This window comes from Octopus bimaculoides, chromosome 2 (genome assembly GCF_046866305.1).
Source record: "Octopus bimaculoides isolate indiv1 chromosome 2, ASM4686630v1, whole genome shotgun sequence".
NCBI classification, from domain to species: Eukaryota; Metazoa; Mollusca; class Cephalopoda; order Octopoda; family Octopodidae; genus Octopus; species Octopus bimaculoides.
In genome coordinates, this window is record NC_142929.1 from 146,362,047 (window position 1) to 146,375,081 (window position 13,035).

The 13,035-nt window shown below is 37.6% G+C and overlaps 1 protein-coding gene across 4 annotated transcripts in view; it reads right to left on the reverse strand.

Moving 5' to 3' along the window:
* The window catches only part of LOC106879211 (hepatocyte growth factor receptor), a 172,367-nt gene that overhangs the window by 62,250 nt on the left and 97,082 nt on the right, over nucleotides 1-13,035 (reverse strand). Inside the window, exon 1 of one of the 4 annotated variants that reach the window (XM_052965650.2) lies at nucleotides 4,478-4,631. The exons of the other annotated variants lie outside the window; for them this stretch is intronic. The gene's annotated coding sequence lies outside the window, so the exon portion shown is untranslated. Of the gene's footprint in view, nucleotides 1-4,477; nucleotides 4,632-13,035 lie in introns of those variants that run through there. 4 annotated transcript variants of the gene reach the window in all.

The following is a 13,035-nucleotide window of genomic DNA, read 5'->3' on the forward strand; positions in this document are numbered from 1 at the left end:
ATTTATGTGTTTCAGCCAAGTGGCTGCGGTCATGCTGGTGCACCACCGTGATTTTCATGTTCCTCGCATGGCTCTTCTCCCCCACCTGACATGGTCCAATGAAGAGTTTTGATGGCACATCTGGTGTATAAGAGAATTTGACATAGCTGCCCTAAACTGCGTCTCATTACGAGCCTTTGGTTCGTCTGGTACCGTGGAGTGGAAAGTGTCAAGTTTTGTCTTGAAGACCTCTGTATCCATGTCTTGCATGTCTCTCAAATGTTTTGGCAGGGACAGGTATGCATAAATAGGCTGGCTACACCCCTGGTAAAGGCCACAGGTTATGGTCTCACCTGTCTTGTCAGATCTGAGTCACTAGTCACTAGTCATTGCCTCGGTGAGGCCTAATTTTCGAAGGTCGTGCTTCACCACCTCATCCCAGGTCTTCCTGGATCCACCTCTTCCACAGGTTCCCTCAACCGTTAAGATGTGGCACTTTTTCACACAGCTATCCTCATCCATTCTCGCCACATGACCATACCAGCGTAATTGTCTCTCTTGCGCACCACAACTGATGCTTCTTAGGTCCAACTTTTCTCTCAAGGTACTTACACTCTGTTGAGTATGCACACTGACATTACACATCCGTCAGAGCATACTGACTTCATTCCTTGTGTGCTTATGCAGGTCCTCAGCAGTCACAGCTCATGTTTCACTGCCATGTAGCATGGCTGTTTGTACACATGCTTCATACAGTCTGCCTTTTACTCTGAGCGAGAAGCTCTTTGTCACTAGCTGAGGTAAGAGCTCTCTGAACTTTGCTCAGGCTATTCTTATTCTAGCAGCTACACTTTCAGCGCACCCTCCCCTGCTACTGACTTGGTCACCTAGGTAACGGAAGCTATAAACTACTTCTAGTTTTTCTCCCTGGAATGTGGCAGAAGTTGTTCTCTGCATATTTTCAGTGTTTGTTGCTACTGAGCATCTGCCACATACAAAAACTATCTTCCTAGTTAGCCTTCCTTTGATATTGCTGCACCTCTTATGTGTTCATAGCATATGTGTCCATTGGATGAAGTACTGAAGAACGACCTGATGCAGTACCAGGCAGTGGCTCTCATGGCTTCTGATCTTAACTGATTGGAAGTGTTATCATGTACATGATTTGTCTTAGTATAAAAGATGGGCAACAACAAATATTTTGCTGAATACTGCAGATTTGCTTGTTAGTTCCTTGACTGTAATCAGTTGAGCATGTCCCTTAGTGACATATGATATGTGCATCTCTTGTCATGAGCAGGAGTAGTGGGGGAGCATCGTAGCCATGTGCTGAGAAGAATTATTTGGGGTTTGAATAATTCACTTCTGGAAACATTCAGGGACCTTTTGAGCAGGATGGGTTACTCAAGCTGAAGAAAATTCTTGATGAGACCCTACTTGCAAGGTCATACACTATTTATTTTGATAGGAGATCACAATGTCACGCACATATGGTCGTGATGTATGTACCCGGTGTACTCTTATCAGATGGGTAGTCATGACGGGGTGTATTGGGCTTCATATATTTGTACGTACCCCAGTGTCACTTTGATGGTATGCATTGCTCTCTCACTCAATAATAACGATGGTAATGATGATATGTTTAGCTTTTACTTTATTATTTATATTTATTCTCACTGGACAATAATAGAAAAAAATTTCCCCCTACATCATCACCACCGCTATGAACACTTCCACCACAAACACTAACACTGGTACCACCACCACCACCACCAGCATGACTAAAAGACCGTGGGCTGCTTTAACATAAACCAACCAATCCTTTAGATTAAATTAAACAAGTGGAAGCTGACACTAGTAAACAGTTGGTAGACTGTTTGACTTATCTTGATATTTCAGGCCATTTCGTTGCTTAACTTCCTGTTATGTATGCAGTTACTACTACTGCAACTACTACTACTACTACCATTGTTGCAACTATCACAACTAATAATAATAATAATATAGCTGTAGTTACTGCTGCTATTTCTTCCACCACCACCACCACCACCACCATTAAATACATATATGCCTTCAACCCAGGTGGGCACATGATCCTGAAAAGCCACAAAAATGGCAAAACACTGATGTCCATCACTCCCAAATGGGACCGAGGGTGAGTTATCTCACCTGTCCATGACTCTAAGATGTTTTAACACCAGCGACATGAGAGTTATATACTCTGCAACATAATTGCAGCCACTGGAAAGTACACAAAGCATATACATAAGTATATGTATTTAATAATATTTCACACACACACACACATGTATATGTGTATGTATGCACATATATATACATATACACAAATGCATATAAAACAATTACACATACTAGAAGAGCAGTGATAGTAATTTAAAACATTTATATACTATTATTTTCATGTATGTTTTATTTCTTGACAGTACTGCTACTGAATATTATCAAGAGTCAAAAAGTTTTGTCGAACACTGGCAACCCGGTCACTGACATAACTGCTCAGGTATTAGAATAGTGTGAATAGCCAGGCAGTTAATGTATAAGAAAACAGGCTTGAAATTTCATAGTCACCAATGCAATTTCTTTTATAGCTGAAGAAGGGTGTTAAATAATAGATTGGATTAAGGGGTAGATATTGTGTTATGATTGGCTGGCTTAAACAATGCTATTGTATGATAAATGGTTGGCAATTAATGCTGTATAGTGGGTGTGGTTATACTATAAGTAAGGGGGAGATGGCTTATTTATTTATCTACTTATTCTATTATGTTATAATTCATTTTATTAATTAGAGTAAGTGTTGCAGCATTCAAGGGTGGGCTGAAAAGTTCATAGGTTGACTATAAAGGAGTGATGCTAGAGCTGTAAAATCTTGCATGCATTAATTCCAACACTTCTTCTTAATAACTACATTGTTTCTTTGCAGGTAAGCTGACATCTGACTGTTCAAAGAAAACTTCGAATGTAACTAGTAGTGATTTCTCTTAAGAATGGACAAAATTTGGCATCGTGGTGTTATCAAGTACCGGCCGAAAAAGGTTTTAGCCTCCAATTATATTCATGCTGACATGATTGCTACATTAGGGGATGATGCTCCAGCTTTATCAACAGTACAGAAGTGGGCAGCTGAATTTAGGAGGAGAAGGGAGAGTCTTGAAGATGACCCAAGGTTTGGATGTCCAGCAGTTACCACCATTGAGGCTTATTCTTTCCATGCTCAAATAAGACTTTTCAAATCTTATAAGCAGTGTCTATCTAAACGCTAACTCAGTCTTCAAAACTTGGGAAGTCTTTCTATTAGATATTTACTTACTTTTTTACTTACCACAGGTAGGTAGATTTCTTATTTCAAATATAGATTTAGTATGTGAATACCCACCTACCTACCTTGATACCTACACACACACACACACACACATTCCTGCATTTCTTGTATGTGTGTCTTAGTATCATATAATATTGATGCGACGACCGAAAATACAGTTGACATTATATCCCTATCTCCCGGGCTGGGTTTTGAACCCGTACTCTGGTCAGTTGGGGAGAATGGTATTTCCTTTGTCTCGTCGGCAACCACAGCTATTTTTAGCGTAGCTGCCCCTTTCTGGTCAGCGAAAGTTAAAAAAAGGCAGCATAGGAATTGTACCGACCAACCCATCTTGGCAGGGGGTAAAGTAGCACAATGAGCTATGGTATTTGGGATGAATAGGAGAACAAGAATTGGCGGCAAAAGCAGTTAGCAGAGAATTTGGCCAGTGGAGTTCTGGTAGCCAGCGGGGCAGTCGAGCGGTAGCAGCCAGCCGAGGCAGTTGGGTTGTAGCAGCCAGCCGGAGCGGTTGGGAGACAGCAGTTTGCCCGTTGAGATGGGGCCAGTCGAGTGAGAAGAATAAGTCTGACGGATAAAGCTTGGTCAGCAGAAATGTATAGAGAGGGACAGAGAAATGAAGATGAAGGATTATAAGTCTGACGGATAAAGCTTGGTCAGCAGAAATGTAGAGAGAGGGACAGAGAAATGAAGATGAAGGATTATAAGTCTGACGGATAAAGCTATGGTCAGCAGAAATGTATAGAGTTCCAGTGACAGAGAGATGGAATTGTAGAGGCAGACTACTTTGGTCAGTTGGAAGTAGCAGACCTGAAGGAAATGAACTTCGTTGTTGGTAAATGTGCTTTTATATTATTTTAGAGAAAAAAAGAACTCTGAGTTGTTAACTGTGTTGTTAAATGCTTCTAAAAGAAAGGAAAAGAAAAGAAATACAAAAGAAAGAAGCAGAAGAACTTTGTTGTCAAATGAAACTTGAGACATGAACTTTGCGATGTAAAAATGATTGGAAAGCTTATAATTGTTTGGAAACTTTGTCAACGTTATTGAACTGTCATGCCATGTATTGGAATTGTTATTATGTAATGCTCTATTCTAATGTTTTAAATGTATTCTGTGATGTTATGTATGTATGTCGGGACAAAAAGAAAAGGTTACCCAACGCATGGTCTTCGTGTTGTTTCTTCCTCCCCGTCCTATTTGCCTGTGTTGTTCTTCGTTACGTGCTCCAGCCGGGGCTTTATTATCGGTCAGGATTGTACCGACAGACGAATTTGCTAGCTCACTGAGTGTTGAACGTTCGAGCGTGCGCGAGTCCCCCCTTCGGTGTTGAGGAGGTGCTTCGCGTGCGGGCGTTCGTAACAATATGTTATAGCCACTCCTTGAATGAATCAGGTGCTTTATTGTAGCTGTTTTTCTCCTTAAGTTGCATGTATGTCAAACATTGAGCTGTCAAGTAGAACCAGGTGTATTTAGTAAGACCCCACCAGCACTAAAATAGTTGTTTTTCTGGACTTAATGTCCTGGGTACACCGTATCTTATATTACAGTACCAATGCTACTTGCTGCTTGCCTGATGGAGTGAGTGCGAGGTTGGCTTTTAGAGTAAACATTCTCCAAGACAAGGCCATTTTTAACATGACTTTTAAATAGCTATATCTGTATTATACCATTTAGTGTTGTACAGTGCAACAGTTTAAGTTAGATCAGACATGTCTCCTTCACTTCTGGCTAAGTTACACACACACACACACACACACACACACACACACACACACACACACACACACAGAAATGATGAGAAACATATTCACAGCTTTTGCCAAGAGGTGTGTGACATATAACCTTGTTAGGAAAATTAGAGTTAGAGATAATTAACTTTGTATGCTTAAACATATTCAGTAATGCTTTGTTTCACACACACACACATGCCTGCATGTATTTCAGTTGTATAATGCCTAAATTGTTTTTGAGCAAACTAAGAAATATAGTTCTCTCTTTTACTTGTTTCAGTCATTTGACTGCAGCCATGCTGGAGCACCACCTTTAGTCGAGAAAATCAACCCCAGGACTTATTCTTTGGAAGCCTAGTACTTATTCTATCGGTCCCTTTTGCTGAACCGCTAAGTTATGGGGACATAAACACACCACCATCGGTTGTCAAGCCATGGTGGGGGCACAAGCACACATACATACATATATATACATATATACGACGGGCTTCTTTCAGTTTCCGTCTACCAGATCCACTCTCAAGGCTTTGGTCGGCCCGAGGCTATAGTAGAAGACACTTGCCCAAGGTGCCATGCAGTGGGACAGAACCCGGAACCATGTGGTTGGTAAGCAAGCTACTTACCACACAGCCACTCCTGCACCGAATTTATTTATATATATTCTATGGTATTCTTTTATCTTTTCAGTCACCAGACTGTGGCCATACTGGGGCACTGCATAGAGAGTTTAGTTAAGCAAATCTTCTCTAGTTTGTATTTTAAGTTTGGTTCTCATTCAGTTGGTCATTTTAATTGAAGTGTTACGTTACAGACATAAACAGACCAGTACCAGTTGAGAACAAACACAAACGCACACACACATTCATGCAAACATACACCCATGTATATACATACATATGATGGGCTTCCACACAGTTTCCATCTACCAAATTCACTTGGCACAAGGTATCATCATCATCGTTTAACGTCCGCTGTCCATGCTAATGAGGTGGAGAGCAGAGTCAGTATCTGTTTATGTTCCTTTACATTAAGAGTTCAAACCCTATCCAGGTCAACTTTGTCTTTCAGCCTTCTAAGACTGATAAAATTTGGGAGGTGGTAGTGGGAGGTATCAGTATAATCAACTCTGATGGTGAAAGTAGTCCCCACCCCACCAGTAAAAAGCCTGAAACCAATTAAGAAATACACATTTGAAGTAAATTCATCATCGTCATCGTTGTTTAACGTCCGCTTTCCATGCTAGCATGGATTGGACAATTTGACTGAGGACTGGTGAACCAGATGTCTACACCAGGCTCCAATCTGATTTGGCAGAGTTTCTACAGCTGGATGCCCTTCCTAACGCCAATCACTCCGACAGTGTAGTGAGTGCTTTTACGTGCCCCCAGCAGCCTGGTTCCCTCCTCATTGCGGGAACCAAACCATAGCCTCCATGTACATCATGGAAGCCCCCTGTATGTTGTCCAACATGTCCATTGAAATCAAAGTTAGATAAGGCCAGTTTATGGGAACAACTTGGGTTTCATGTCCATAAAGCATTTAGCTTTATGCCTTATCATCAGATTCCAAAACCTATTCTCTAGAATATGGAGGAGGAAAGGACCTTGCTACACAATGTCAACAACAAGGGAATGTCTTCCTTTGGCTATTGATTGCCCTAGAAGATTCAGGCCCCTACATAAATGGGACCAAGTGCTGTAAACTATGCATTGCGAAATGGGTGGGGATTCTAAAGAACTCCCTCGACCCAAGGAACATCCTTAACTTCAGAATGGAGATCTTTAGACCATGCTTGCATTTCAGGAAATTCCTGCCGGCCTATTACAACCCACAGGATAACAGGGCCACTGGTGATCAATAGTCAAAGGGAGACAATCCCCTGTTGTTGACATTGACTAGCGAGGTCCTTTCCCCCCTCCATATTCTAGAGAGGCCTTAAGCCAACAGGTTTTGGAATCTGATGATATGCCGTAAAGCTAAATACTTTATGGATGTTGAAACCCTGGGTAATCTATTAAACCGGCCTCATCTAACTTTATTTATATTATATGCTGCTCTATAACTTAGAGAGTGCTTCTTTTTCAGATTTATGGTTTACTGATGACACACACACATACACACACATTTCAATAAGTACTAGGGTTGATTCATTTGACTCAAAATTCTTCAATGCGGTGCCTTAGCATGGCCACAGTCTAATGGCTGATAAAAATAAAAGATAAAGATAATATATATATATATATATATATATATATATATATATATATATATATATATATATATATATATATATATATATATATATATATAAATAATAATAAAGGAGTTACGACGCAAAAACGTATATATTCAGATGAACATATTTATCTTCTTCAATATATATTTCAGTATAAAGAATTCATTAAGAGACTTAATAAATTAAAATTTCTTTACACATCTTTAGGAATAAATATAACATCAGATAAAATACATTCGGTTTAAAAACACAAACCGTTCATGGCGAAAAAATTTTGAATTAGCTTAACCAATTATTTTTGTTGGTAGTTAATTTATAATATATATATATATAGAAAGAATGCTTATGCTATATACATATATATGTGAGCATATAAATATGTATGTATTTATGTATGTACTAAGGCACTTTTTAAATTTTTTTATTTATCTGCTTTCTGTTGTGATTTTTTCATGTCCAAATATATAAATACATACATAAACACATTGTGGAAATCTTTACTCCCAGAACTGAGTCCCTCTGGAAATCTATCTCTTTCACATTCTTCTTTCCACCCTGCCTACATCTTCCCAGACAAACTTTAACATAACATACTTTCTTCAAACTAAACATTAATAGTTCTAACTCCCACCTCCAATATATATATATAAAAAAGAAAAGCAAATAACACACACACACACACACAAATAATCAAAACACAAAATATTAACAAAGTAAGTAAAAAAATAAAATAACACCATCAAGCAAACCATTGCAAGCTTATTTTAGAAAATTAGAAAATACAAAAGAGAAAGAAATGTAATGAGAAACAACAATAATAGTTGACTGCAAGGGATAAGTGAGGAAACAATCAAGGGAGATAATAAATATTTAACCTAAATTAAATGCAGATCTGTCAAAGGAACTCAAGATACAGGAAAGATAATTTATAAACTGAAAATGTCATCAGAATAGAAACTTAACACATATTAGTCATTTTATTTTATATTATATATTTATGTATTTTTCTATTTTATGTAGTGGACTCCTGTGGCCAATAAAGAAACTATCATGGCAGTTATTGGAATGGTAATGATAATAATAGTTTTGAATTTTGTCACAAGGCCAGTAAGCAAAAGGGGAGGGGTAAGTTGATTACATTGACTCCAGTGTTTAACTGGTACTTACTTTGTCGACCCTGAAAAGATGAAAAGCAAAGTCGACCTTGGTGGAATTTGAACTCAGAATTTAAAGACAGACAAAATGTCGCTAAGCATTTTACCCAGTGTATTAACAATTCAGCCAGCTCACCACCTTAATGATAAAAATAATCTTTTCTACTATAGGCACAAGGCCTGAAATTTTGGGGAAGGGGACTAGCCAATTACATCGACCCCATTGCTCGACTGGTACTTATTTTATCAACCCCAAAAGGATGAAAGGCAAAGTTCATATTAGTGGTATTTGAACTCAGAACTTAAAGACAGATGAAGTGCTGCTAAGTATTTTGCCTGGCATACAAATGATTCTGCCATCTCACTGCCCTAACAATAATAACCCTTTCAATAGGACTGAAATTTTGAAGGAGGGGCTGTCAATTACTGTATTTTAACGTGTATAAGGAACCTTTTTTTGTCAAGAATTTGGTTTAAAAAAATGGAGGTTTCTTATACATGGATGGTATCATAATCCCTTACAAAAAATTTTTTTTCCAAATTTTAAGCCCCACAAATTAGGGGGTTCTTTATATACGTTAAAATGACTGCTAGAGCTTAACTGGCACTTATTTCATTGATCCTGAAAGGATGAAAGGAAAAGTCAACCATAGCAGAATTTAAATTTAGAACATAAAGATGGATGAAATGCCACTGCGCATTTTGTCTGGTGTACTGATAATTCTGCCAGCTTGCTGCAGTGGCAGTAGCAGCAACAATTGTTTCAAACTTTGGCACAAGGCTAGTAATTTAGGATGAGAGGGAAGAGGGATAAGTTGATTACATTGACCCTGTTACTCAACTGGTATTTATTTTATCAACTCTGAAAAGATGAAAGGCAGAGTCAATGATAGCAAAATTTGAATTCAGAACATAAAGAGCCAGAAGAAATGCTGCTAAGCATTTTGTCCAATGTGCTAACAATTCTGCCAAATTCCTGCCTTGGCTTCAAATCTTGGCACAAGGCCAGTAATTTTAGGGGAGACCCTAGTACTTGATTGGAACTTTGTTTTATGATACTTGAAAGTATACCAGACAAAGCTGATCTTAGCTGGACTTAAATTCAGAAAGTAAAAAAAAACAAAAAAAAACAACAACAAAAAAACAAACAAACTGGAACAAATATCACAAAGCATTTTGTCCAATGCTCTAAAAATTCTGTCAGTCTCCTACACTAACAACAACAGCAACATTCCTTTCTACTATAGGCACAAGACCTGCAATTTTAGGAGGTGGGATTAGTCAATTACATTGATTCCAGTGTTCAATTGGTACTTATTTTACTGAGTCCTGAAAGGATGAAAGGCAAAGTCAACCTAAGCAGAATTTGAATGCAGAATATATAGATAGACAGAATCCTGGAAAGCATTTTGAATAATAATAATAATCATAATAAAATAGTAGCCAGCATGGAAGGCAGATGTTAAGTGATGATGACGATGATGACAGAATGTTTCAATTTTGGGGAGAGGATTACATTGTTTTAATTTGTCCTTTCCCCACAACAGAACATTCCTGATACTTATTTTGTCAACTCCAAAGGGATAACAATTAAAGTCAATCCCTCGAAATATAAAATGTCTGGCTCTGGCACTCTGCTAATTCTATAATTTCTTTTCTTATATTGTTTACAATGTCCCATGTTTGTAGGGGTGGAATGTAGCAGACATCATTTGTTGAAATACTTTATCAACCCAGACAGGTTCAAAGGCCAAGTCAACTCGTGGAATTTGAACTCATGATGCAAAGAGATATATTATAAAGGCAGAAAAAGCATTTTGTCTGGTGCTGTACCAAATTCGTCAATCAAGTAGTTTACAATACAAAAAAGAGAGAACTCAAGACTGAGATGGTAGTGTAAATAATTTAAGTTGAGAAATTCATTACAACTCAGAGTACTAAGTTATGTTAAATTTTTCAACTTAAATGCATGCATGTGTGCACATCTTCATCATTATTTAATGTCCATGTTTCATGCTGGCATAGGTTGAAAGGTTTGGCAGGAACCGATGTTTCCAAGAATCACAACGATTTCCAGTGTCTGCTTAGCATGATTTTTATAGCTTTCTAACGCCAACATGGATTATATATCTGTCCATACACGTGTCCATTTTATATATAGTTAGGTAGAAAAATTGTGAAGCATTAAGTTGAAGGATCACTTACCACCTTTCAGATAAAACATTTTTTTATTTTTAAAAGTCACAGACATAACTGGTGGTAAGAAGCTTGCCTCTAAACGACATGACTCAAGGTTCAGTCCTACTGTGTGGCACGTTGGGCGAATGTCTTCTACTATAACATCAGGCCAACTAAAGCCTTGTGAATAGATTTAGTAAATGGAAACCAAAAAGAAGCCTGTTGTATTTATAAGTATATGTCTATGTGTGTTTTTGTTTTTGTCCTCAATCACTACTTGTGGGTTTGTTTATGTCCCTGCAACTTATCTGCAGTAAATAAGTGCTGGGGTTAATCTGCTTGATTAAAATCTTTCAAAGTAGTGCCCCAGCACAACCATGGTCCAGTGACTGAAACAAGTAAAGAGAAAAGGCAAAGGTTGAGTGCTACTTTGAAGTCTTGCTTTAGTAGCCCTTATTATCAGATCAACGAAGGCTATGAAGCTGAAACTTTGAAGTAACTTCTATCTTTTCCTTGTAAAAATGATATTAGAAGCCTAAGAACTTCTCTAATTGTTACTTCGGGTTTAATGTCTCTGATTTTACAGATGGTACTGAAGATTAGAACAAGAATGTCCATCTAATCTTAAATTGACAAAGCTGGCAGAAAATTGGGGGAAATGCAGGCAATCTTGAATGTGATACTGGACTTTGATTGAACACTGAACACAAGATTATTATATTGGTTTTATTTTTTTAACATGACTGGGTGAGTGTGTGCGGAAACTATATATGCTTTTGTTTTATGGGAACAGAATATAGTAAATTAAAGATGAATGATATAAAAAATTGTTATGAAAAATATTCTGGGGAAAAAAAAACAAAAAAACAAAAAAAAACGAAATGGACATTTGAGACTGGAATTATATTATGAATACTGATATTATTTAGAGCAGAAAATTTCCACAAACTGTGTGTGTGTATACATGTGGAGCTATTCAGAAATTTGCCCAATGTGCTGTACATGCAATACATTGGGACTGAACCTGAAGCTATATGGTTGTAAAGTGACCTACAAACCACACAGACATGCACATGCACATGTGTGCACGCATGCATATACACACACATATACATATATACACATACAGAAAGGTCATCCTTGGTATTAGGAAGGGCATCCAACTGTAGAAACCATGCCAAAGCAGACAGTAGAGCTTGGTGCAGTTCCCTGGCATGCCAACTCCTGTTGAATTGTGCAACCTATGCTAGCATGGAAGGTGGATGTTAAATGATGGTGATGATGATGATACTATGCATTCATACACATACACATAGAGATAAACACCCACAAACTTGAATATCTGCAGAAATAAGCACATATATATCTGAACTGGCACATCAAGCCTTGTACCAAAAATCACAAAACTACTGACATCACTGATTATTTAGAACTTAAAGTTGATGTATTATTTTACCAAACTTAACCCAAGAACACGATAAATTAAAAACTTTAAAAGGCAAAAAACTAAACCAATAAATTTGAGAGATGACGATTATTTTTATTTCATTATTTAGATATTTAAATTTGATTATTTGTTTAGCCAAGTGAATTGACAGAAGTAAAGTGCTGGACTAAATTTTCTTGAAGTATTTAGTTTCGACCTTCTAAGGTCTAGCTTAAAATCTCACAAGCAATTGCTTTTAAATTCTTTCAGATTAGGGTTAGGGCTGAAATAGACGAGTGCAACACTGAATGCTTTTCACTATTTAGTTCCATCCATCTGCATTCTGAGTTCAAATACTGGTGCAGCTGGTTTTTGTCTTTCATTCCTCTAGAGCAGTATTCCTCAACCATTTTTTTTTTTATCTATGGATCCCTTTGATTACCATTTTATTCAGATGGACTCTCTTAGTAATTCAATGTTGAAAAAATCATATTATTTATGATTAACCCTTTAGCATCCTGTCAAATGTAATGGTTATTTTGAATCAATCCTGTATTATCTTGTAGCTCCAAGATTTTGATGATGTGATAACACATGTTTAGAATGACAATGTAGGCTAGGTGGGAGAGGCTAGATCTAGCTAGTATGAACATAAAAACAGATAAAATATTTTGGTCGGATATGACCAGTTTAAACACTAAGGGGTTAAATATTATTCAGAATTGTATGAAAAAAATTGTTAAAATATTTTGTGTATTGTACAGGTGTACTCTCTCTTTTATTCTCTTTTACTTGTTTCAGTCATCTGACTGCGGCCATGCTGGAGCACTGCCTTTAGTCGAGCAAATCGACCCCAGGACTTATTCTTTGTAAGCCTACTATTTATGCTATCGGGTCTCTTTTGCCGAACCGCTAAGTTATGGGGACGTAAACACACCAGCATTGGTTGTCAAGCGATGTTGGGGGGACAAACACAGACACACAAACAT